The sequence below is a fragment of the Geospiza fortis genome, unplaced genomic scaffold (assembly GCF_000277835.1).
Source record: "Geospiza fortis unplaced genomic scaffold, GeoFor_1.0 scaffold125, whole genome shotgun sequence".
NCBI lineage: Eukaryota > Metazoa > Chordata > Aves > Passeriformes > Thraupidae > Geospiza > Geospiza fortis.
In genome coordinates this window covers 754,424-780,858 of record NW_005054479.1, presented here as the reverse complement: position 1 = coordinate 780,858, position 26,435 = coordinate 754,424, and the positions used below count along the sequence as shown (strand labels likewise).

Genomic DNA, 26,435 nt, shown 5'->3' with positions numbered 1-26,435 from the left:
CTCAAGGTGAAACTCTTCCCATGGGCATACAGGGCAGCTCCAGTTTGGACTCTGCTGCAGCAGTGTGGGAAAAGTGCTGTGTAATCCCAGATGAGGGTTTTGTCAGCTGTGTTAGCACTGAAATCTTCCTTGCCTTTTGTAGCAAGCACGTCCTACAAAATAGTTTGGGTTTTGTTTTGTTTCTTTTTGTTTCCTTAAGAAAAAAGAAAAATCCCAAAACACAAAAGAAAGAGCAAAACAGATGAGGAAAGGAGACATTGGCCTGCCTGCTCGTGTTGTAACTGGACAGCGTCTGTGCATCAGCCTCAAGGATTTCATGGTCTATTTTCCTTCCACTCAATTTAACTTCCTTCTTGCTCTAATTCTGAAATTACTCCCACATTTCACTGAATCCTTCCATTTTAGTTTCCATCTTGCTTTGTTCGTTCCTGATGCCGTTTGATCTGGGGTCTCTGCCGCTTTCCTTGCGTTGGCGTCCAGAGAGCCTTGGGTGTTTCTGCTGCCTGGAGCTCTTGCTTTCAAAATAACTCAGCTCGTTGCATCTGGGGACCAGGTACTGAGAGCAGGGGCATTGCTGGGAGCAAAAGAAGCGAAGGCAGGGATTTAGAGAGAGGTTTTGTCAGATAAAAAGGGGCTCTTAAACAGAATCTCTGCAATGTCCCTGCTCATTGCAGGGGGAATTTGGACTAGGGGACCTTTGAAGGTCTCTCCCAACCCAAGCTATTCTGTGATTCCGTGTATTTTTAGGGGTATCAGTAGTCAATGGTGCTTATGAAAAAAAGGCCATATGAAGTTCTATGGCTGGTTTCTGGAGAGGCACCTCAGACACATCACACCTCAAATCCTGTGTTCAGTTTTGGGTCCCTCTTTACAGGGACATTAAGGTGCTGCAGCATGTCCAGAGAAGGGCACAGAGCTGGGGAAGGGTCTGGAGCACAAGGCTGATGAGGAGCAGCTGAGGGAGCTGGAGGGCTCAGCCTGAGAAAAGGAGGCTTGGGAGGACCTTCTGGCTCTGCACAACTTGTGACAGGAGGGGGCAGCCAGGTGGGATTTGGTCTCTTCTTGCAGGTAACAAGTGACAGGACAAGAGGAAGTGTCCTCAAGTTGTGCCAGGGGAGGTTTAGATTGGATATTAGAAAAATATCTTCACTAAAAGTGTGGTTAATCATCGGAACAGGTTGCCCAGAGAGGTGGTAGAGTCACCATCCCTGGAAGTGTTCAGAAAATGTGTAGGTGTGGTGCTTGGGGACACAGTTTAGTGGTGGCCTTGGCAGTGCTGGGTTAATGGTTGGAGTCCATGTCCGGCTCAGCCTGAGAAAAGGAGGCTTGGGAGGACCTTCTGGCTCTGCACAACTTGTGACAGGAGGGGGCAGCCAGGTGGGATTTGGTCTCTTCTTGCAGGTAACAAGTGACAGGACAAGAGGAAATGTCCTCAAGTTGTGCCAGGGGAGGTTTAGATTGGATATTAGAAAAATATCTTCACTAAAAGTGTGGTCAATCATCGGAACAGGTTGCCCAGAGAGGTGGTAGAGTCACCATCCCTGGAAGTGTTCAGAAAATGTGTAGGTGTGGTGCTTGGGGACACAGTTTAGTGGTGGCCTTGGCAGTGCTGGGTTAATGGTTGGAGTCCATGTCCTTAGGGGTGTTTTCCAGCCTAAAGGATTCTATGTGTTGTACAAGACATGGCCCATAGGGTCAACAGTACTAAAGTCCTTGTGCTCTTGGATTAGGGTGAGCCAAGGAATCAGTTTGGATTCCCATAAGCACCATGGCAGAGGTCTTCCCTAGGAAAGAAGAAACCAAACAGCTTGGATGGGAGTGTGGATCAGTGATCAGTGTAAAGGCAGAGAATGGTGGGAGGGAAACAGGGCCAGTTCCTGCAGGGAGGGACATCATGGATGGACAAACCAGGATCTGACTCTGAGCTTAGCTCTGCTTTAAACAGGGAATGTCAGGTTCTGCTGTCTGAAATTGTGGCTGTGTGAGCTGTGCTGAAGTTCATGACTCTGAGTGATGAGGTAATCATATGGCAGAAGAAATAAATACCACACAGATAAAGTGGAGTGATGCATTGGGAAAAACCCATACCAGAGTCCACATGTGAAGTGATAGACCCCGAACTGACCATTATTTCAGAGAAGGGAGACCTTGGGGTTTCTCTAGGTGGTTCAAGGAAAGTCTCAGGTCAGTGTCTGGCAGCAGTCACAAATCAGATCAGGAGTTGGGAAGAAAGGAATATTAAACAAAACAGAGAACATAAGCATCTGTTAGATATATGCACCCATAACACGAACACTTTGTGTTGTTCTGATCATCTCATCTCCAAAGGGACTAGGAAAGGTTCAGGAAAGAGCAGCAAGGGTCATCAGAGATATGGGATGGCTTCCATAGAACTGTCTGCTGAGGAGGATTAATCTTTTTCTTTTGGAGAAGAGGCTGAAAAGATGATCGTGAACTAAGAAACATATGTCACACAGGAGCTGAATAAATATCTGTTGTCTTTTCTTCTAATACGGAACTGTAGTACCTCAAGGGAAGACAGTAGGAGCCAAGTTCAAAACAAGCAAAAAGAGAAAAAATTTATATCGACTGGAGAGAACGCTTTGCAAAAAGATGTTGTGGGTCCTCAAAATCAACAGGGCTGGTTCATCTTACCAGACCAAGTTCATGGGCAGAAAAGATCTATCATGGGTTGCTAAATTCAGGGATGGCACATCTAGCTGTAGTGATGGAGGTGATGGTAGCTGGAGCCTGACAGAACACTCGGGGAAATCCTGTCTATGCCTGCGCTGTTCTACTCCTCCTTTGGCATCTGTGTCTGGCTGCTGGGGGGTTTGTGGAGGGGCTGAACCCGTTTTACCTTCTGTAAAGTCAGGGAGAGCAGTCTGGGGGTGATCCCATCTTTGTGTCCCTGTGGAGGAGAGAGAAGCTGAGGCATGAGCATGGCAAGAGGAAACAAAAATCCCCAGCCCTGAGCTGAGTGTGACACCCTAGAGGGCTGTGGAGAATGGAGACTGGTGTGGAGGCAGGTGGTGGAGAAACATGGAGGTGCTCCAGTGATTGATGGCTGTGAAGACTTTGACAGGTGGTCAGACAACCTGGGGGGCTCGGATGGATTTCAGATGGATTTCAGATGAATGCACAGCTTCAGTTTCCTGTAACCAATGGACTCTTGTTCAGTTGCTGAGTGACCTTCAGCAATTTTGCAAACTAGAAAATGGGGCGCCCAAACCTGTTGAATTCAGAAGACCTCTCTTTAAGCTGGACATATTAAAGTTTTATGCCTAAAATCAAGTGTAGATGTAGTGTTTTTCTAGATCATGATTGAAAAGCAACTCACCCTTCTGCAGCAAGAACCAAATACTGCTCAGTTATTGAGACACATTCAGTTTAGTTTAAATTGTTCAGATGTCTCACCTTACAGTAGAAATCTTTAAGGGTGAAGAAATAAATTGCATAAGATACACCCAGCTCCCTGAAACAGGCTCTGTTTTGGTCTATTTTGTGGGGTGAGGTACCATGATGGAGTGTTAGAAATTAGAACAGGTAGAAATTATTGCCTGCTCAAGGTCCTGCTACTCAACCACATCATGTTTTTGCATGGGCTAAAAGTCACAATTGATGATGTTTGAGCACAAAAATACCAGGTTGTAATATAGCTGCTTGTACCTTCTTATTGCCTTATTCTGCAAGACCTGTGATGACATGGGAGCAGATTGTGGGGAGTAAATTACTCAAGACAAGTTACTGGGGGGCATGGGGATGCAGGTTTCTAAGAAACAGGGCCTCCAAGAAGTGAACTGAGCAGCAGGCAGATGTCCTGGGCCGTATCCTGCCATCACATTTTAAGCAGAACTGCCCTGCTGAAATCAAGAGGCTTCGTGCTGCTTTCATCCCCGTGGAGATCAGCAGGGGAGTTCTTCTTAAAAACCTGTTGGGACCATATGGCATTTTATCACTAGAGTTTCTATTTATGTTAAAACTGCTAAGAAAATAACTCAGAGTTGTTTTGTCATGCTTCAAGCGAGATATTTTGTTTATCTGGCCTAATTTTTAATTATTTCTTTTTCCCTGTTGCCCTTTCTAGGTTCCCTGCTATTCTTATGGTCAAAAGTTGTCCAAACTGGCCATCTTGAGAATAGCCTGTAACTATATCCTTTCCCTGGCCAGACTAGCAGACCTGGATTACAGCGCTGACCACAGTAACATGAGCTTCTCTGAATGCGTGGAGCAGTGCACTAGGACCTTACAAGCAGAAGGAAGATCTAAAAAAAGGAAGGTATGTTACAGCCTCTCTCCCAACTCACCCCCTAAAAAATGGTGAAAGTTACAAAAGGGAGGGGAAAAAAAAGCCAAAAAAAAAAAAAAATCCAAAGTGGTTTCCTTCTTTTCTGAACCTTGTGAAATTTGCCTGATATTTTTTATCCCTCGCCTTTCTCTCTCTCTGTTTTTCTCCTCCATCCATCTGATCTTGTAATAACCACATTCCTCCCTAATCAAAAGCTTTTCTCTCCTCCCCGTCCTCCGCGCCAGGCTCTTCCCCTCGTTAGTCACCCATCGTGTGTTTCAACACGAGCTGATCCCATTAAGAGTCATCTTGGGACTGTTACTTGTTAAACCAAACCAACCTTGAGTCGCCTTTGGGAGCCTGTAACACGCTGTCACCCTCCTGTGTTTTCTGTTTTGTTTAATCTCACACTTATCTCTGAGAAAAATCACCCGACAACAAAAAAAAAGGTAGCTAATGGAGACAATATATGTATAAACACATTAGTAAGATGTATGACCCGAAGGACATGTGGGTATCTTGAGGAAACAACGTTAAATCTAATTATGCCTTGCATTCCTTTAGGTTACTTAACACTGAACCAATTAGGTGAAATCATCGTCAAGCGGCGGGAGGAAGAAGCAGAGCGTTCTGCCAGTTTTCCTCTCAGAGAGTGACATGGGTGAATTAAAGGAGTGATTGATGTCTTTGTTCAGGCTTTTATGACAAAAAGAGTTTTGTAAACTTGAATTGAACTTCCCCCTGCTCTCTGAGCTTGCTTGTCAGGCAGGATAATAAATCAGCAGGATTTTAATGGATGAATGGGCAGCTAAGCTGGGGAGCGGGCTCCTTCCCCGGTGTTGTTAAGATCTGCCTCTGATTCGGGCAGGTTTCCTCACTTTTCCTCCTCTTTAGCCCAACAAATCACCCTGCAGCAACTCAGTTTATAAATAAACACAATAGCACACTCCCTGTTGCTTCCTCTGGCTGTCAGGGGCTGTATTTATGCCCATGGAGCAGCAGTGCCAGGCAGAGAGAGACACAGCACCACATGCCCACAGCTGACTGCACTGCCTGGGACTGGGAGGTGTGGGGGAGCTCCAGGGCACAGCCCCAAATTGGGGGTTCACTCTGGGCTCTGTAGTGCCCAGGGACCCTGAAGTGGTGCTACCAACCCTGGGGCAAGTTGAGAGTTGGTTCTTGGGTCTCCTCTGCAAGTTAGGATGGGGGAGGAGAAAAGCATAATTTCTGGGGCTTCAGCAGGTTGCTGGTTGGGTCTTGGAGCCCCTCTCCGTGTCAAGAAGAGGATGAGCATCCTTTTGAAGCTTTAGTAGATTACTAGTTAGGTCTTGGGTCCCCTCCCAAAGTCACAGTGGAGGGAAGGAAGAGAATGAGCATCCTTCATGGGGCTGCAGCACATTTCTGGGCTGCTCTGCAGGCTTTGGGTGCCCAGTGGGCTGAGACCCATTGTCTTGGCATATGTAAACCAATGCAGGTTTAATGACAGGAAACAAGGAGCCAGATTTTTTACATCTGAGGGTTAGAGCTGGGCCCATCCTTAATTAAAAAAATAAATTAGGAATTAAAAGCCTTCCATTTACGGTGGTTCCCTTCAGAGTGGATGCGTGGAGAAAAGCCCCAAGCCAACCAAGAGTGCCTGAACAATTGAACTCTACCAGGGCACCTCCCAGTCACCACCAACCCACAGAAACAGCATCACCAGGAGAAAATCTGCCTTTTCTCCATGTTCTTGCAGGACACCCACCCTAAACCTTCTCCAAAAGCCCTCTCAGAAAAGCAAGCCAGCCGTGGTACCCGAGGCAGGGTCTTAATCCCTGCTCTGCCTTGCTTTTCTTGCTGGAAATTATAGTTCTGCTGCCAGTTTAGGGCAGCCCCAGAGCTGCCCTACACACAGATTCCCTTATGGATGACAAGTACAGTTTTATTTCCAGCAGTATTTGCTCAGGGGGTGGCAAGAGCACATCCAGCTGCTGATGAAGCCAAAACCAGCAGGTACCATTGAGTAACTCTGGTAAATCCCAGTAGATGGGAGTGGGGATGCAGAGCCTGGGTTGGGAGGACTCATCTTGCGCGTCTCCCTTTCTCCTTGAGCCAAGCAAATCGTGAGCACAGGGGAGGAAAAGGCTGTTGTCAGAGGGAAATTACAGATCCGGGCTGGCTGTGCAGCTGATCTGAGCTCTGGGTGTCAGGTGGTGAGAAGGGATGTCTCTCCTGGGGGGTCTCACATGGGCGGCTGGATGAGGATACAATGGCTTGGCCCAAAATCGCCGCGCCCTCATTAATGTTGAGATCGGCACGTTTTTGTGAGCTCTGTGTGTTTTTAATCAGGTCTCTGAAACCACTACTCACTGAGCAGTTCCTCTGAATTATCGACTTTGGGGTGGTTGTTATTTTGTTACTGTTTTTTTGAGTTTCCTTTCATATTCTCTCTTAAAAAATCCCAGCAATCCTGAGCACAGATCTCCACTCCTTGAGCTGCACGTTGGGTCCACAGCACCCTTATCTCCTGTCATCTCCATTTTATTGTGTGTCTGCCTCTCTCACTCTCTCAGCTCTCTGGTTGCAATGTGCTGTGGCACCGTGATCTTTTCACACAAAAAAGTAGCTGGTTGGAGTTTGTTTTGGCAGGCAGAGACTCCAGATGTTGCATTTGCTGGATTGTGCATTGCCTTTTGCTTTGTTTTTGGGGGCAAATTGTCCTGTGTCCCTAACACTAGGTTGTTGTTCATATTTTGCTGTTGCAATAGGAAATTTACTGAGTGGTTTTACCCCCCCTCCCCCGCTTTCTATTCCCATTTTGTTAATTAGAAAAGTTGGCTTTAGTCTTTCAAAGTTGACTAGAAAAAAAAATCCCCTTTTCTGTCCTAACTACAGTTATAAGGTGATTTTAGTTCTTGCAATTGAGACTTGACTGAGGGTGTTTGGTGATGGGAGATCTCATTTATAACCAACAAAGGAGGCTTCAGATGCCTTTTCTTAAAAAAGAAGAAAAAAAGCTGACTGTGGGGGGGTGGTGGTGGTGAATTCTGATGATAGTTTTCATTCTTTAAAGCTGCCTCTTGCTTGGTTATAAATGATCTGGACTAAGCCTTGTCCTTAACCGTGCACCCAAGAGTTGCACCACGTTGGAGATCTGGGTTGCAACACCCTCAGCAGAGCCCCAGGTCCTGCAGGGGCCGCACTGATGTCCTGGAAAAAGGGGGGGAATTGCCTTCAGCTCCGGCCAGGAGCATTCTCCAGCAGCACAGAGAAAGGAAAGTCAGCAAGAGAAAGGGAAGTCCAAGTTTTCCTTACCCCCAAGGTACCCCATTTCTACATGGCACATGATCCTCAGTGGCCAGGGGTTATCGGAAAGCCTCACAGGGATTCTGTGGTGTTTGGGGTCCAGCTTGCTGCTCCCAGAGTCTCTCTCTGTTTTCCAGCTTTTCCCCCACAGGGCTGAATTCTGGTGCCCTGCAGGAAAGCAGCTCAGGGTCAGGATAGGGTTGTAGGGTGCATGGCTGGGGGCTCTCCCTGGAATTTGTGGGGTGCAGAGCTGTGCATCACAGCTTCCCAGCCCCACAGGATCTGGCCCCAAAGCTGTGGGGCAGAACTTCATTCACAACCACACTCAGTGCACACAGAGCAGGATCCAGCCACAGACCAACACCCTGCACAGCGCACCCAGCACCCAAAACCCCAAACAGCCGTGGCAAGGCGCCTTGTCTTTCCCTTCCCCTTGGGATTAGCCCCCGTGCTCAGCAGCAGCATCGCCGCGGCCATGGGAGCCCAGCTGGAGCAGGGAGGGATGGGTGAGGGAATTTTTTTCTCTCTCTCTCTCGGCTTCATCCTCCCCCCGTCGCGGCTCTTCTGGCAGTCGCAGACTCCAGATGTTCGGAGCGCGAGCTGGGAAGTCCTGCTGGCGCCACTTGGGGCAGAGGGCAGGGGAAAGGCACGCGAGCTGGAACCCGGAGTACTCAGTCACTGCAGGACTTGGCGCATTCCCCAGCTCGCTGCTGGCACATTCCCCAGCTCTCTCCTGGCCATCTGTTCCAAAAAAACACTTTCAGAACCTCATCATCACTCAGGATACAACACTGCGAGCAGCTGTTAGCGAGGCAGAAGGGGAAAAAAAAAAGGAAAAAAAAGAAAAAAAGAAACACACACACACACATTAAAAAAAAAAAAAACCAAAACCATGCGAAAGGTCTCTTTGTGAGAGAGGAAACTGGGTTATGAATAACAGGCGAGCTGTTGGAGCTCAATAAAAGTTTTCAGCTGGAATTTAGTTTCTTGTTTTTGTGCCTGTGTGTGTGGATGAGCACAGACGCAAGGAATTAAAAATTAAAAATAAGCTATATATATGTCTTTTCCCAGATAATTAAATGATATAGAAACATATATGGAATTAAAAGATTCTCTGTTTGCTGCAGCCTGCTGCACTAAAAGGGCTGACATTATGTATGTCATTATTGCATTATATAAAATAGTTGTTGTGATGTTGTGCCGTGCCTTGATGCCCCCTTATTGCTACTTTGCTAAAAGCAGAGCTCCTGCTGTAGGTAACACTTATTCCCACTGAAAAAATTGGAAGGAGGGCGTTCTGCAGGCATATTTACCTGCAGGAGTGGACAAGTTAAGGGTTTATATTATAAAAGAGAAATAGTAGTGGCAGACTTGATTTGTACAGCTCTGAAACCATTTGCTTGGAGCATATTTTTTTGATAATGCTGTATCATGACTCGTGATTTATTTTGACAAAGCCCCGAGATAAAGCCACAGCTCCCACCCCCTGGTTTGTGCGGATGATCCTGGCTGCAGGGTCTCGCTGTTATTGATCATCTGATATTGATTATCAGAACCATTCAGAGCCAGCACAGTAAAACCTTGATGATCTGCATGGCATTTCTTCCTCGTGGCTTCCCATCCTGTGCGGGGAGGAGGGGGTGGCCGCCAGCTCCGCGGGCTCCAGGGAGGAGCTGGACCACAGGAGAGCAGCAACCCGCCCTGAGCCGCCAGTCCATCTGTCCATCTGCCACGGGACAGCATCCCTGGGGGCACAGAGGGGACCTGGGTCTGCCCAGCCATGAGTTATCCCTGCTGCATGCTGGCTGAAGGATTACCCACCCAGGGACCTGGTTATAAGCAAGGCAGTGAGAGGGTAGTGAGATTAATTTGTTTATCACTTGTGTCTTGTATGTCCCTGCAGCCCAGAACAAGGATTGCAGGTGGGGCACAGGTGCTAAGGTCCATGAGGAGTTCATGAGCAAGATCACTCAACTCTGGACAGGGAGGCAGGAGCAGGTACCCCAAGGGCATCCCCAAGGGCACTGCACACCCTGCATCAGCCCACTGGGGCATTGAGCATCAGTACCCCAAAGAGCAGGCCTGAAGCTTTTCCTTACAAAAGGATGTGATGTGGGACTCCCCTGTTGCATCACAGCACCCGAAAAGCCCCTTTGCTTTAAAGGGTATTGGAACAGCCACGTCACAGCACAGGGATGGGACCCATGGTGGGAGCAGGATCCCAGCAGAAGGTTCACCCCCTTGGTAGCAAGGGTGTTGCCATGAATAGGGTAAGATCCACCCCACAGATACTGGGTATCTGCAGCAAAAGGAAGATGTGAGTAGAAAAGACAGGAGAAGCCCTGGAACAAAGGCTGACTCAATTCCAGAAGTGCTTTGATTTATAGAGATTGAAATGCTCCAGGATGCTGCAAACTCACCAAGGTCATTGGGCCAGTTGTCAAATTCAAGAGCCATGGGAGTTCTGATGTTATTAGTTTAAAGCAGACCCAGGCTCATAAATCTGTCTTCAGAGCTCCTGGCTGAGTTAAAAGGGTGGAGGGGGAAATGAAAGCCTGTTCCCACCAAACATAACCCATGGCCAAGCGTTGGGCAATGCCTGGGGACCCATCAAGTGGTGCCAGTGAGGTGTGCTGAGCATCTCCATTGTGGTGCAGGGAGATCTCTCCATTCCCCTTTCCATTTCCTGTGTCTGGAAGGTACAGCACTAATGCCCTGGCCTGGTTTGTGCATATTCCCTCTTGTCCCCCCATGGCTGATCTTCCCCAGTTGCAGAGACTTCAGAGCAGAGACCTGGCCCTGAAACTCCTCTTCCTAAAGCCATCCTGCTTCCCCAAACCCACAAATGCTTTTGATCTCTCTGCTGTCTTTTAATATTAATGACAGCAATCATTGCTTCCCTTCTTTTACATTTTCTTTCCATAGGTAAATGTGGGATAAATTAAAAAACCAACTTTTCTATTACAGGTTATTAATATATGTTACATATTGTTGAAGGGTCCCAACAGAAACACTGGCAATGCACAAGGCTGTTTGTCATTCTCCCACCTGAACCTCATTTATTCAAAATCGCAAATAAAGCCTTGAATTAGGGCAAGTTCCTACATCTACTCTGAGCAGCACTAGGTAGGATTGTCCAGAGACAGCTCCAGGAATCTGGGGTCCAGCAGACACCAGCATTTATTGCATGGAGGATGACCTGGGTGCTTTTAGTGAAATACTCTTTTCAAGAGAAACCTTGATGGTCCTGAGGCAATCCTGAGCTTCTCTGGGTCTGCACTTGACAGGAGGGGGTGAAAGGTGGAATTTAGGTTCCTCTGTCCCTTAGCCTGTCATGGATGATCAGCTGTAATCGTTGATCTCACAGCAGCTGCCCTAATGATAGCCATAAATCAAATAAATACCAGTAGGTTACTGGTATTTTATACCCTGATGTTACAATATCCAGTGATGGAAAAGGAGAGGCAATACAGAAACAAAACAGACTGGGGAAGAAAGTTTTTCAGGCCAGGCTTTAAGGAGTTTGACCTTGTTAAGACTGACAGAAATATGGCTGACCTGTTCAGGGAATTGGTGACTGTGTCCAAAGGACTTTCAGAAGCTGTACTGCACCCTGAAAGGTTCTTAAATCCACTGGCAAAAAGCAAGAAACGCTGGTAGCACTAGCTAAATGTGATCTCATTTCCAAGTTTCTAATTCCTAAGTTATTTAAAAGAGGATTTAGAGCCCACGTGATGAAGGCAGTTTGGACAATGGGGATGTGATCTCATGAAATCCTCAGGCCCTGAGGATTTTCTTCTGTTTTGAACTATGTTAACCATTGTTTGTGGGATATTTGTGGGGCTTATTTTAATGCTGAAGGGGGTTTAGATGAGATTTCCTTGTCTAAAGCTGCCATGGTTTGGAGTTGACCATTTTCCTATGGGCCTGGCCACAATATTCTGTAGCCCAGTGTAATGTCCCAAGTAATCTGCCACAGCTGTGACTCACAGGGGATGCACAGGCACATGGGACAAGTTGCAGTCCCACAGGCTGAGCAGCCATGCCTGCAGAAAACTCAATGCAACAACTAAAATGTGGAAGGAAAGCCCATCTCCTGCTTAAACCCATCTAGCTGCCACTCCTTTGCTTTCTGAGATCAGCTCCTGAACTGAAAATAGCAGGTATTTGCCATCACTTCTAATTATTTTTTTTTTGGCAGGAGTTGGACCCAACTCCAAATTACTGTGTTGTTTTTCTTCCCCAAGCCTTCCTCTTCCTGTCTGCCACTCCCTCTCCTCTGTGCAGGCTCTGGCCTCCATTGTGGCACCTACAGATGGTTCCACTGTGAGCCCAACTCTTGAAAATTGCAGATCCACGGCCAGCAGTCCCCAAGGATGGTCCCGCGTGCGTCAGCGACGGTCCGTGCGAGGGACACCATGTGTTCACTGATCTCATGGTGCATCTTTCTCTTTCCAGGAGTAACAACCAGGAAGGGAGGATTCAGAAGAGCTTCCAGCCAGAGTTACATCTGGTCTTGGCAAAGGTTGCACGATCCAGATGAAGACTGAAAGCAGCTTTTTTGCAGAAACCCCTATTGGAGATGACGATTGGCCAAGGAACTTTCTTAATCTCTGGAACAGAAAGGAAAAAAGGAAAAGAAAAGGAAAAACAAAAGGATAGGGATGCTTCTTATTGTTGTTAAGCCAGCCACCTTTTCGTACGTGCAATTTATTTAGCACTTTTCCCTTTGCTTAACTGGGAAATGTTACCCTCTCAGCTCATGTGTACAATAATTTTTTGTTGTTGTTGTTGCTGTTGTGCCAAAGATTTGATGGAGCTTCTACACTGTGTCTTATTTTTGCCTTAATGTTAAATCTTTGAGCCAAAGAAAAGTCAGAGGAGCCATTCAGATCGTGGCAAGCAGGCCAGCCAGCTGTTGCTGACAAAGCCCAATTTCTGTACCCTTCTGTGAGTTACCTCTTATTTCTGCAGCCTGCACTTCCCTGCCTGCAGCCCTGGAGCCAGCATTTGGTGTGGGCAAGAGCTGGGACAGCACCAAACCATGCTGTGGCATTCAGGTTTGCTTCTTCCTTTGAGCTACTCTGTAGTTCTGCCTTTTTGGGCAATTTCCTGATGTTCCTGCCTGTGCGACACATCCACAGGGTAGAAATACTGACACAAAGTGAGAGCTGAAACAGGAGCTATGAATTTATTTTTTTTAATAAAGAAATAAAATTAAACAAGCAAAAGCAAAGTGCCATGTAAAGCAAAGAGAGAGAGAGAAAAAAAAAAAGAAATCATAAGAAAGTTCAGCCAGGCAGAAAGAAGTGCAGCAAAATGATTCAGCCGGTGTTTCAGGTTGGTGAAGTCGTTTTTTCCATGGGGTTTTTCAAGTGGTCAGAAACCCGTGTAATGCAAAAGCATTTGAATCCTATACTGTACCTTTCACTTCAAATTGAAGTAAAAAAAAAAGAGAAGAGATGGAGAAACATTTGCTTGGAGTAAGCAGACTTTATAGGTAATGCAGTTCGTATGCAGGACATCTGCTAATGATGAGAGACGGAGCTCTGTGTTCAAGTAAAAAAATCTGAGTTTCCAAACCAAGAAGATTAACATGTTTTGTTAATCTCAAGGGGAAGTGTTATTTGTGAGGCCAATTCACATCCTGGCACTCAGTGTGAATCAGGTTCCTGTGTGTCTGACTTACTCCAGTGGGGTCTGGCCAAGCCCCACCAGGCACTGGGGTGGGTGAGGGGAGGGGGCAGGCAGGAGGCACTGGGCAAGGGAGGGAATAGTCTCTGTTTTACTGACATGAATATACAAAACTTGAACTCCTCAGTGCCTGCCTGTTTATTTCCCAAGCTGAGCAATGGGCTGGTGAGCCCCGAGCTGGGGAGCTGCTGTGCAAAACCTGAGTCTGGGGTGCCAGGCTGCTCAGTGCCAGGTCCCCTGGCTCCCAGTGAGCTCGAGATGTCTTCTGCCACATTTCTGGGACACGTGGGACAGCTGTGTCCAAACCCCCTCCCAGGAGCTCATGATATTGCTCCCCCCTCCACTCTCACCGCTGGTCATTATTAGCAGCCCAATAAAATACATTTTTAGATTGTCATTTGTATTTCTTTATTAAAGCACAGTTTTTAACGATGTCTTTTATGATATACATTAAAGCCAGCTTTTTAGCTTATAATGGGGAGAGGGGCTGAGCTCACTGACTGTGGGAAATGCTCCAGGGCTGTTTGCACTCATGTCAAAGGACTGGGTTTAAAGTGCATTTGCTTTCAAGAACCAGCAAGCAACTGGACCTTGTGTGTGTGGCCCAGCCAGAGAAAATAGTGAGAAAAAGGGAAATGGAAGACAGTAGGAAAAAAACAAAACAAAACAAAACAACCTCACAGGATGACCTAAAGGGAGAACAGTAGGTTTTGCCATGACCATGCTGCAATTCTCCATCTGGGTTTTGAGCAAGAGCAATGGGGACAACCCCAAGTTGTCCTGGTACACACAGGAAACCCTGTGGGCATTTCTTTGAGCAGAGTGAAGCATTCCCTGAGCATTTTTAATTTGAGAAGTACCATCATATTTTAGCTATGAGTTCTGCAATGGCTCTCATTTTGAGTTAATAATTATCAGTAAAGCAAGGTCTGCAGGGAGAGCCAATGATACCATACTGCTGATAGGCTTTATTTACCCTTTTTTTCCCTTTCAATGCCTGTTATAGATAAGGAATTTGCTGCAAATACGTAAGTCACAAGCTGGACAGCATCACTGGGTTGCAGCTGGGGCTTGAGGTCACACAGTATTTTTTGTCCCCCTGATTAGGGAAATATTAACCCTTGGGATTATGCTGCTCACTTAAAAATTCCCAGATTCACTTTCCTTAAATATTCCCTGCTATTCCCACCCTCCAGTATGTGATGGCAGAGTGAAAGTCCCTAAAAGCTAAAAAATAAACTGGTTTGCCTGATTTAAGTGAGCAAGACTCCGAAGAGGCTGTGTGGGTGCTTTTGAATCACACACAGGGAGGTCAGGCATGGCGAGAGGAGCAGCAGTGACACCCCTGCCACTGCCCCTGCATCTCAGCCCAGCTCCACCAACCAGCCCTGACAACAACGAGAAGGATGAGTGTTTACCAAAGGGTGGCAAACATGTGAGTTTGAGCACTGTCATGGAGGCTTTCATGGGCAGGCACACAGTGGTGTCAGCTGAGGTACAGAGCTGACCTTGCCTCACTCCTCCCTCCCCGAGAAGTCTCTCTGAAGATAACAGGGGAATGATGTTTGTTATCATGCTGGAAAAGCAAAACAGCCCTCGTGCCATCACCTCCCTGGGGTCAGCAGAGCCAAAACCTTTGCTCCCAGTTGGCGCCGACTCCCAGCTCCACGTATTGGATGGGAGGGCACAGGAGCCTTGGACACACAGCCCCACAAAGGATGACAGCTCTGCTCAGCTGACCCTGACCCACTGTGGGACCAGGGGGGATCATGTTCACTATGTAAAGGGGAGATATTTGGGTTTTTCAGGGATGCTGAATGCCACATTAGACTCAGATGCCCTATTAAATCAGAATTCACACACCAACACGGTAACATTGCCTGGCTGTAAAGCACTGCACCCACTGCTCATACTGCATCCACTGCAAAGGTGCCAGTGGGTGGGTGAAGGGCATCAGCTCTTCCCCTTAATTCTGATCTAGCAATTGCTGAAGAAATTCAGTGGCCAAGTTGATACCAAAACAAATGATACCAAAGGATCCTCTTATAAAAGTGACAACACTGCCAGACTTGTTCAAAGTACTGCACAGGATTTGCAGCAGCAGTCACCTTTTACCTGCTTGCTAAATAATGTCCTTGCAGCTGCCAAGTCCTTCTTGCACAAGGAGCTCTGTCCTGCAGACACCTCTAAATCCAAACTTTTTCAAGCCAGATTTGGTATCACCACTTATATAACACTTGAGGTTGCCAGGGCTTGAAAGGCAGTCTATGAAGGCTGTCTATGAAGTCTCAAAGATGTGTGGAATAATCTGCCCCATAAAGCCAGTTTCCTTTCTTTTGAGGGTTTCCTATTGCTCGTGGTTGGTGGGGTTAGTAGAGATGCAGAGGAGTAATATGACTTTTACTTACCATTTCTATCCTTGAACACTGAGCTCAAAGTGGCTTTCAGTGTTGGCTGTAACCATTAGGACCCAAAGGAACAGTGTGAAGTTGTGTCAGGGGATGTTTAGGTTGGCTATTAAGAAAATGTACATCACCCAGAAGATGCTGGGAACTGGAACAGGCTCCCCAGCAAAGTGGCCACAGCACCAAGCCTGGCAGAGTTTGAGGTGTGTTGGGATAATGCTGTCAGGCACACTGTGTGATTTTTGGGCTTCTCCTGTGTAGGGCTGGGAGTTGAGCTTTGATGATTCTTGTGGGCCCTCCTCAGTTCAGGATATTCTATGATTATATGATTTCTAGACCAACATAACCACATTTGCACAATAACCCTTGCCAGGCTCAGCTGAGCATCTCCTCCCTCTGCCCCACATCAATAGAAATACTCCCACTCAGGCTAACCCATCAGTCTTTGCATGGCTGGGTAAAATCTCTTTGGTAGGCCGGTTCTGGCTGCCATGGTTCCCATTCATCATCTCTGCTCTCACTGGGGTATTTCCATTCCAAAATAGGGTGCCAAAACAGAAACTTTCTGCCCAAACCAAGGTGGCCAAGTGCAAACCAGGTCCTGTTAATAACTCCCAACAATGTGCCCCCAAGGATATGCCTCAGGGCAGACCCAAGCATATTGGTTTTTTCTCCTCCTGTTGTCACTCTGAAGTGCTCTGGAGACCTGAGCAGAATGAGAGTGGCTGACCCTTGTCCGGCTGCTGTGGAAAATGGGGCTCAGCATTGTAAATCCAGGTTAGTGTTGGCAAAGGTGCTGGTGGGCTGCTTCAAACAGAGCCCAGAAAGCAGGTTAACCTGTCAGCAAAGGAAACAAATCTCAGCCTAAACTATGCAGCAGATATAAATATATAGATGTTGAAACAAAAGTCACTGCCTGAACTTTGTGATATAGTAGTACAGGAAAAAGAAATCTCCATTGTTTCTGCCCTCCACCAAGCTGCCCTTGTGCTGAGATGGTACATCTTGGAGTGCTGGGACAGCAGTGCTTAATCAACCCATTAACCAATGTTCATCAACCCAAATCACACATAAAGCCTCATAAACCCATATGTATGAACACAAATCCCTCACAGAGCTGCATGCAAAGGTCAGGACTGGCCTTGAACCCTTCCTGTGTCCTTAATCCCCGCTCAGGGCTGTCTGACAGCGCCAGCACTGACACCTTTTCCCTACAAGCTACGTACTTTTGGCAGGGATCACCTTTTAGGGGAGGTCTACCATGACTCAAGGCACTTTTATTACAAATCCTGGGCTGAGCCCAGCTTTTCCAAGCTGGAAGGTGAGACACAGCACATGCACAGCTCACCAGGTGACCTGCTGCCTCAACGCTCTTTGCTGCTGCATTTACAGGATTCCTTCCCTCCCTCCACAACTCTGGGGTCTTGAAAACCATCTCCCCCTTCCCATAAATAACTAGGAAATTCATTATCTAAGCAAGAAAATGTGGATCCTTCTTCCTGGGTGTTGATGAATCAAATTCTCATATATAAACTATAAGGAGAGGGTTCCCACCTTGGTTTTTTGGATGTGGTATTTCATGGACTCAACCATATTTCAGTGGAAGTTTTCTTTCTCCTGCCTCTGCTCTGCTTCATGTCACAGTGGCACCAATTACACTGCAGCTGTAAGATGGGTATTGTCATTATTAGTAATTGTATTCACCCACTCCATATAAAAATATCAGCACAGGAACATGAATGATTTGTGTAATGATATATTTGCTGTTATTAGGACCTAATATGTTATGCCTGTAATTACACACTATGGCCCATATAATAAGTTTGGAATTGCTGTGTAAATTTTGGGTAATTGAGGAAAACTAGGCTACAAACAGGTCCCCCTAGACCAAGTTCAGCCTTCATTACCAGGAAATAACCATTATTAAAGGCTCTGCAATAGACAAAACACTGGACTAGGAGCTAAAAGCCTTTTGAATATGTAACAGCAACGAAGAGAAACAAATAACCAGTGCAGGAGAGCAAGAGAAGTACCAGTCCAGGTAGAGTCATCCCTAGGGAATATTTCTTCTAACTCTGGATTCAGGAATACTCCAGCAAAAGCCCAAGGAACTTCCAGAGGGTGCAATGTATGCTGCAAGCAGCATAAACCCATTCAGATGCAACTGTTTCAGAGGATTTAGAAGCCATGCTCCTCATTACAAAGGAAGTTAAAATGCTCACATCTAGATTAAAAGTCTGCCAGAGGTCATCACAGCCTAATGCATAGTCAGGCTTTTCTGAATCGGCAGGAAACATTGACATTGATTAAATTTATCCTCTCCTTCACAGGCCCAAGAGCTTTTCCAGATTTCAATGCATTTTTTTGGTGAAGCTGATCCTTCCTGTCCTCACTGCAGTATCTGCACATCTTCCATCTAAAATCAATAGCCACAGCATGGTCCCCCATGGGCTCCTTGGAGTTGTGAGAGTTTCTGCTGAGGATGGGACGTGATGGGAAGAAATGAGATCAGCCACTTTTATGGCCCAGTGAATAGTTATGGGCTTCAAGGGCTCTCTCATGGTCATGAACCTCTGAACAATTTCTGATTGTTCAAATTTCACTGCAGCCTTCCAGCTTCGTCATCTGCACTGCCAACTTCTATTAAGGTTCCATTAAAAGGCAATGAAACACAGGGTCTTTTACAATACCCTTGACAAAACAATTTCCCTTTCTGGATACAGTAAAAATTTTCAGCCAAAAATACAACTTTTTTGGTTAAAAAAAAATTAAAAAAAGAAAGGGAGAAAATGTCAAGCAGATCAAAATATTTCATAAAATGCTGTCAGATTGTCTCAGCCAGAAAAAACAATCCAGAAAAGGCTAATTTTCAAATCAAAGCATTGATTTTTCTCTCTGCCTATCATAATTACATTTGTTTTCACTTGCTTATGAAAAGGCCTAAGTATCAGACAATATTTCATTTTGTGTAGAGCTAAGTGTTTTATTCAGATCAAAGTGTTTTCCACAACACTTTGTCATTGATAGGTATTTGGTAATTTAATTTTACTGTTATTAGTGTACCTTTTCCTAAAAGGATCACTTTAAGTGTAACCACACTTAGCAGCAGAGAAGGACAAATGCTGCCCTCAGATATAACCAGGTGCATTCAAGCAAATCCTGATTGAATCAAAATGTGTTATAAAAGTTAAGGGCTGGGGGGGGTATAAAATTTAACCCAAAGTGACACATAGAATAAGCTTGCCCAAGACACTGCTTCAAAAGTTTTAACCCACAACACACCGATAGCTTATAAAATACATGTCCTTTTGTATCAATATTGAAGCAAGTGTGATTTGGGGGCATCATTGTGCTGGATCTTTCTGAAGCCCAAGGGATTTCTCACAGCATTAAGCACAAGAAACCAGTTTGATGTCCCAGTGACAGTGTCAGGGATGGGTTTTGTGCAAGGAAAGATCATTTACTTCAAACACTGGTAGGTATTGAGGTCTTGTCCCCATGAGCATACTCCTTCTGATAAAATAATGGAATCACAGGATCATTAAGGTAAGAAAAGGCCTGCAAGATCATCAAGTCCAACTATAGACCAAATACCAACACGAGCCAGATCACAAAATGCCACACCTACTTGTTTTCTGAACACTTCCAGGGATGGACACTCCACCACTTTCCTGGGGACCCCATTCCAGTGCTTAACCACTCTTCCAGTGAAGAACTTTTTCCTAACATCCTGGCCCCCATCCCAAATACGTAAGAGAGTGTAAACTATGGGCTTAACTTTAGGGGTCTTTGCAATGAAGCAGAAGATCCCATTGCTCTACCCCTTTCTGTGACACACATTTTAACAGTACATAACTCATTAATTACACCATAAATCACTCCTGGGCTTGCTGTGCAGAGGAAAGCAAGGGAGTTGTTTTGGAAGAAGGCTGGGAGGGCTGAAAGTGAGACAAGTTGGCAAGACCCATGGACAGCCTCGAGCCAGCAGAAGAGAGAAAGGAGCTGTGGGGTGAACAGGGCCCCAAGCAGCCGAGGCTGAGAGGGGTAGAGCTGTCCCACCTCATTGGTAGCACACATTGGAGCAACCCTGAGGCTGACATGAAATGTGAGTGGGTGCTCCTTGCAAGAGCAGTGCAAAATGGTCACGAGTCCTCCATGAGACATTTGTCTCTAAAAGCTAAAGGAACACTGGAGATCAGGTCCTCACTCTGCATTCTCCTGACTTCTCCATGATGGAGTTTATAGCTTCAGGGTGGCTTACAGACATATACTACCTCAATACTGACCTGAGTTTTACAGACTGCACATATGCAGGTCTGCAGTTCAAAACTAATTGCTATGACCTCACATAAAATAGTAATAATCAACTATCAATAATACTTTGGGAACTGGGGGAAAAAGGAAGGGAAAATGTTCATTCTTAGTAAAAGCTGGTGCTGACGGTCAGGAAATTGAGCCTTCTGCAAGCATTAGTCACAGGAGCCAAAAACATTGCTGCTGAGTGTTTCTGGGGAGCATATGCTTCATATATTGGAAGATATTCTTCTATATCAAGTCTTTGTAATTACAGAGACATGGCAAATAAAGGCAGAAATCATAAAGATTTCCTTTTCCTCTGGTAGATAATCAGTCCAGGGTGTATTTATGTACAAGCAGAGAGCTGTCTCCATCCCAGCCTCTCAGCTCCCTGCATCTCCAGGACGCAGTCCGATGAGCAGCTAGCTGGTGTTCCCCTGATGAATCAAACCATTTGCTGCAGAAACACAAGATGTAGGGCCAATATTTTCAAAAGCTGCCTTTAAAACTCTGGCAGCAATTTAGTGTGGTCATGTTTCCGAGTGTGAAGTTCTCCATGTATGAATGCTTGCACTCAGGATTTATTTGCTTGGACTGCACTCACATCCGTGCAGGGAGTATGACCATGAACACAAAGTTTTCCATGTGCTATCTGCTAGATGGGGGAAAATGGGTTTAAAGGATTAAAAGCCAGGTAAGGACTAGAAATCTGGTAAGGATTTGTAGTTCCAGGGTGTTGTTTAGGGCTTTAGGGCAGCCAGTGAATTAGAGGAAGGAGAAAAAAATTACATTTACAAACCAAACAGCTTTGCTACATTCACTACTACCTTTCTTTCCTTGCACTTCACTAAGTGGAGGAGCAGTGTCTTTCTGTGGACACCTGGAAGCACAGCAGCACAAAGCACACTGCACAGATCCCAGAGCTGACCTCAGAGCTGGAAATGGTCTGGCCACATCAGCATCATCCAAAATCAAAACTAATTAGTCCTTCTGGGAGCACATCAGCTCCAGTTATGTGATGTTAACATGACATGAGACTGCAATCAGGACCTGAATGGGGACCTGCTGTTTGGGGGTACTAAACCTTTCTGACTTTGCTTGGGGGCTCCTTGCCCACCCCTACCTTACACCTCATTTGTTATCCACTGTGCTTAGAAGGGAAAGGCCACAGCTCAAACTAAGCAAGATGTTTGCAATGTGTATTTTTGAATGTTCTGTGATGTATTTTTGAATGTTCTGTAAAGCATCTCATCACAGGGCAGGACCATGCCACACTGTGAAACCAGAAAGATGCCACTTGCCTCAGCCCACAGGCAAATCCACCTATCTCTGTATCACCCCCATTTTAAGCCTTTTCTACTTTTAAAGAAAAGCTAGATATAATACAGAAATAAACCCACCAAGAGTCCTGCAGTTTTCATGGAGAACAGTGTGCTTGCTCAGGAAGCGTGAAATTAAAAGCTCTGGAGCGTGCATTTGCCCAGCTCCACATCACATGTACCTCATCAGCTCTGCAGCAGGGCAGGAGCTCAGTCACCAATTCTCTCCATGGCCTCATCCTGCAAACATGCACCCCTGCAAGCAAGGCTTACTCATGGAAACACTATGCCTGCATTCCCAACATCGAGCAGCTCAGGAGGAACCTGTTCTCCAGGCTGCCCTGGGGACACGGCTGGCACCTGGCACTGTCCCAGAGTCAGCCTGGCACCATCAGGAGGGTTCCAGCAGCACAGCAAGCCACCAAGCCTGGCCAAGAAATCCCACGTGCTCCGAAGGACACCCTCTGGCCATGATCAGGACTCACTTGGATGGTTTCTGACAACACAGGACACCAAAATGTCTTCTCAAAATAAAGTGCCTCCAAACAGCTTCCAAGAGGCTCCACAGACATGTCCAGGAGTTTTACTAGAAGCAGCTTGTCTGCCTCTCCATCCCTGTGTTACCAGAGTTTGCTTTGTGGCGTGCCTTCCTTCTCCTTATGAAAATTTGGATGCTGGAACAGCCCCCTTCAACAGCCTTCATGTCCTCAGGGCTGGGCATGAGACAACAAAATGGACTCCTGAGAGCTGAATCCCAAACTACAACAGCACCTCACATGTTTTCAAGGCTGAGTGATGGCCAGTGTCCTGCTCCTCAACAGCTCAGGCACAGCAGGGCAGCAGAGCCTTCAGCCCAAAAAAGTTTTTTCTGGGGCAAGACTGGATCACATCAGGTCTGGAAGCTCTGTCACCTGTGGGGTGTGTAACTGTGTGTAACCCATGGAGGCTGTAACTGTGTGCGTGACACATGACCCTCTGTCCCTCTCTGTGTCCCTGCCATCCCCTGCTGGGATGCTCTTCCCACATGGAAGAGAAGAAAGCCAAGGGACCTGCCCTTCTCTGAGGGATGGGGTAGCAAAATGTCTTGCTTGAAAACCTGAGAGGGTCCAAATTTTCTTAAGGGGAACAAAAGCATACCACAAAGCAAAATTTGGTGACACAGGGATGGAGAGACAGGCAAGCTGCTTTTAGTAAAAGGTTTGTGACCCCTGGAGAGAATCCCCCTTGGGGCTGAGGGGTTGAGGTACTTCCTAGGACCTCATACATGCCCCATGGACCACGGTGTCTCCATGGGGTTCAGGGAGCCCCTGCCGTGACCCCCTCCCCGCGGCTCCAGCTCTGTTGGTCACAGTGCCCCAACGCACACGTAACACATTCCAGACTCCTCTGGTTTGACAGATGAGTATTTTGACAGCTCAGAGAAAACATTTTGCAAGATGCACAGTCAAAGGCTCTTTCAAGGCGAGATGTTGTGGAAAGCCGCGTGAGCTCTCCAAGGCGCTATCGCTCGCTCTCTCTGCCAGCCACGCTAATGAAAGCTCCCTGTGCAGGCCAGAAGATGCAGCAGGGAATAATACAGTCCTTTAAATAGCATCCTAGCTGGCTTGAGGAGGCCAAGAATGTTTTAACTCACTTATAATTTCCCTGTGGTTCAACCCTCTCTCCTGCTGTAGCCTGCTCTGGGCACTGCGGCCAAGCAGAGGCTTGGGGAGCCTTGGAAATGGCATTAACCAACAACACGTGACTGTTCTGGGACTGCTCGTGCTCATGTCCTTTCCCAAGCAATTCCCACCCTGGATGTGCTGCTCAGACCTTCATTACCTGGAGGAATTTGGCACAGGAAGACACAGCACTGAGATCAGCAGAGGAGACCTTGTTCCGCCCATGACTGAACTGAAAGAGATGACTGCTTTGATGACACAAGGCACTGGCCAGAAAATGCTCCCCTAACATCTTCCATGTGACATTTTTCCAGAGGCAAAGCCAGCTAAAGAGGTCCCTGAATGTTTTCCTCCTTAGGACCTGTTCAACCATCTGTAAAGCAGGTCAGTGAAAGAAAACACTTGGCACCAGAGAAGGGGAAACAAAATAAGTGAGATTTAAAGAAATTGCACACACCCCATTTGCAGCACGACCCACGAGCAGCAGTTTTGGCATGGCTGCAGGACAGAAAACTGCCAAGCAACAGAAGGAAAATGTGTGGGGCTAAGAAGCATTGGGAGTCCCTTCAAGCAGCTTTGCTCAAGGACAATCTTGAATAGGGGACTGAGTCCTGAATAATGAGGAGAAGAAGAAATATGAGGGCATCATTTGGAGGTTTAGAACTTCCATATAGAAAGAATTATTTAAATTAATTCCCAGTCTCATGCCCCACGGGAAATTTTGAAGAAAATCTTGAGATTCAGTGGCAACAGCAGCCTAAATAAAAAATAAAGAGAGGAAAATTTCTTTGGGGAAAAAAATATCAAAAGGATCGTTTTCTCTGCTGAAAGCTAAAAGTCTTCCACAAAAGAGTCATTTTGCCACTCCCCAAAAAACCAGAAAAAAATACCAGCATTTTTCCATTTTAATGGTTGCCTCATTGTCTTCAACTTCAATGTTCCTTCTGCAAAACCTCCCAGCCCTGCCCTGGCCTCCTGGTGCCCATCAGCTCTTGAGGACAGAAGGTTTCTCTTTTGTGCAGTTCACAGCACACAGTGTCAGTGTTTTAATCAGGTTATACTACTGATGGCAATACTCTGACACTGCCATAGCTTCAGAGCTTTGTGATGCTGAAAGTGTGTTACCAGAGCATGTCCAAGGTTCCGGGCTTTCTCTCTGTTTTAATTTCTTCTTGCTTTTCTCTGCCACTGCCCCAAAATATGTCAACTTCTCATCCCAAAGGTTTGGTGCTATGGAAATAACTAGTGGCACTGTAATATTTTTTGTGAAGCAAATGGTGTCAAACAGCTTTAACCCAAGTGTCCCATATTTTACAGGGGTATTTTAGGGATTGTCCCTAAGTTTTATCAGATGTTTTACTTTGTTGTGCAGGTCTACAAAGGATATTTTAAATCACCCATCTTGTCATGGGTTTTTTGCAGATCTGAATGATTTGTGTTGCATAGATCTACCAGCAATCTGCTCAAGTTTATTATATTAGAAAAAAGGTTTATGGAAGTGTCAGCAGAACCAGATCTTCTTTTATCTGGGGACATCTGGTTTATCTATGAGCCTTTTCCCTGAGAAAAGCAGTTCTTTGTATTTTTCCCAAAAAGAAATTTGGCCTCTTCCTCACTTATTTTGTGTTTGGGAACAGATACTTTGCATTAAGCTAACCATGGTCAGGGTCCTCAAACTTAAAGCGCAACTCTGTTTGCTACAAATCCATTTCCATGCAGCGCTTCCAGCACAAGAAAAAGGCATCAAAACAGTTTTTAGTGGGAGCTGGACAACTTTCACTCTTCCAGCTGCAGCTGTGTCAGAAGGAACCACTCTGAAAAATCATGGCTCTTCTGGTGACAATGAGTACAGGTGGCTTTCCATCCCCTTTCCAAACTACAATTGCAACAGCTTCAGCTTTTCAGGCTGTAAAACAGCCCTTTGGCAAGTTTGTGGTGAGGGTGCCCCATGCCCTGTCACCAGCACAGTGGGGACCAGGGCACGCTGACAACACTCTCCCATGGGGAGTGAACCCATGCCCAAATCAGTGTCAGCACCAGGCATGGCCCTGCTGCTGTAGGACTTGCCCTTGATTGCAAAGGTTTGCTCACAAGAGAACAGATTTGGTGCCTGGTTTGACCTCCCCCAGCCCCTGTTTAAAATATTCAGTGTTCACAGTACTCAAACACGGAGTTACTCTGCACTCAAATTTTGATGAGGCCATGTCATAAAATCCCCACATGGTTTGGGATAGCAGGGGATCTTGAAGATCATCTCTGTCCAAGCTCCTGGCTACAGACAGGGATACCTTTCCCCTAGTCCAGGTTGTTCAGAGCCCCATCCAACTTGGCCTTGAGAACTTCCAGTGATGGGGCAGCTGTCATTTCTCAGCTTCTCTGAGAAACCCATGCCAGTGCATCAGAACCTGCAGAGTAAACTGTGTCTTACTCATTGAATCTAAACCTGCCCTCTGTCAGTCTGAAGCCCTTCTTCCTTATCCTGTCACTTAATGCCCTTGTAAAAAGTCCCTCTCCAGCTCTCTTGAAGCCTTTTTAGGTACTGGAAGGTGTAGCCTTCTCTTCTCCAGGCTGAACATCCCCAGCTGTCTCAGCCTGTCTCCCCAGCAGAGGGGCTCCAGCCCTCTGATCACCTCTGTGATCTCCTCTGGACTCAGCAGGTTCAGATCCTTCTTGTGTTGGGGGTCCAGAGCTGGACACAGCACTGCTGGTGGGGCTTCATGAGAGCAGAGTAGACGGGCAGAATCACCTCCCTTGATCTTCTGGTCACCCTTCTTGTGATGCAGCCCAGGACACAGTCGGCTTTTTGGGCTTCATGTGCACATTGACAATCTTCTTCAGGGGCTATGTTGAGCTTCTCAATCACCAACACCCCCAAGTCCTTCTCCCCAGGGCTGGTCTCAACCCATTCTCCACTCATCCTGTGTTTGTGCTCGGGATTGCCCCGGGGCTGGCACATATAGTGGCGCTATCCAGGGACTTCACTGACATTTGTGACCCCCAGCCAGGAGGAAGCAGCCTGAGAGCACATCCACAGCTCAGCTGCAGGAGCCTGCAGCCCAGAGATTTAAGCATTCAACAACCACTAAACTCAAAAATAGACAGTAGGCGCCAAAATCCTCAGCTGTGGCTCCTTGGACTACACTGGATTTACGCTGATTTAAGCCAGCTGAGGATCAGCACCAGCGGGCCAAGTCCTGCTGTCCTACCTCAAGCTGATGGCCAGTTGACGTGACTGATGACTGAGATTCCCATTTAGCCTAACTGGAAGCATGAGCAGGGCCTGTGTAGTGCTACCATTGTTGACTCCAGCCTTTTGTCTCGGGCTGTAACCGATAGGCCTAATAACCGAAATCATACTGCATGCATTCATTCACCCTCTTCACAAACAGCATGTTATTGAGCTCCGTGGTGAAAAGGCATGCACAAACACAATGGGGCTGGGATTAAGCCCAGCTGCATTACCAAAGTAAATACTTTTGCTGCTGAC

General features: G+C 46.5%; 1 long non-coding RNA gene across 1 annotated transcript; it reads left to right on the top strand.

Annotated features, from left to right (window-relative positions):
* Window positions 1-3,897: 3,897 nt before the first annotated feature.
* LOC102038521 lies at window positions 3,898-13,664 on the top strand. Its single transcript, XR_265478.2, has 2 exons — window positions 3,898-4,279; window positions 12,032-13,664. It is a non-coding gene; the product is annotated as an uncharacterized LOC102038521 (long non-coding RNA).
* The last annotated feature ends 12,771 nt before the right edge of the window (window positions 13,665-26,435 follow it).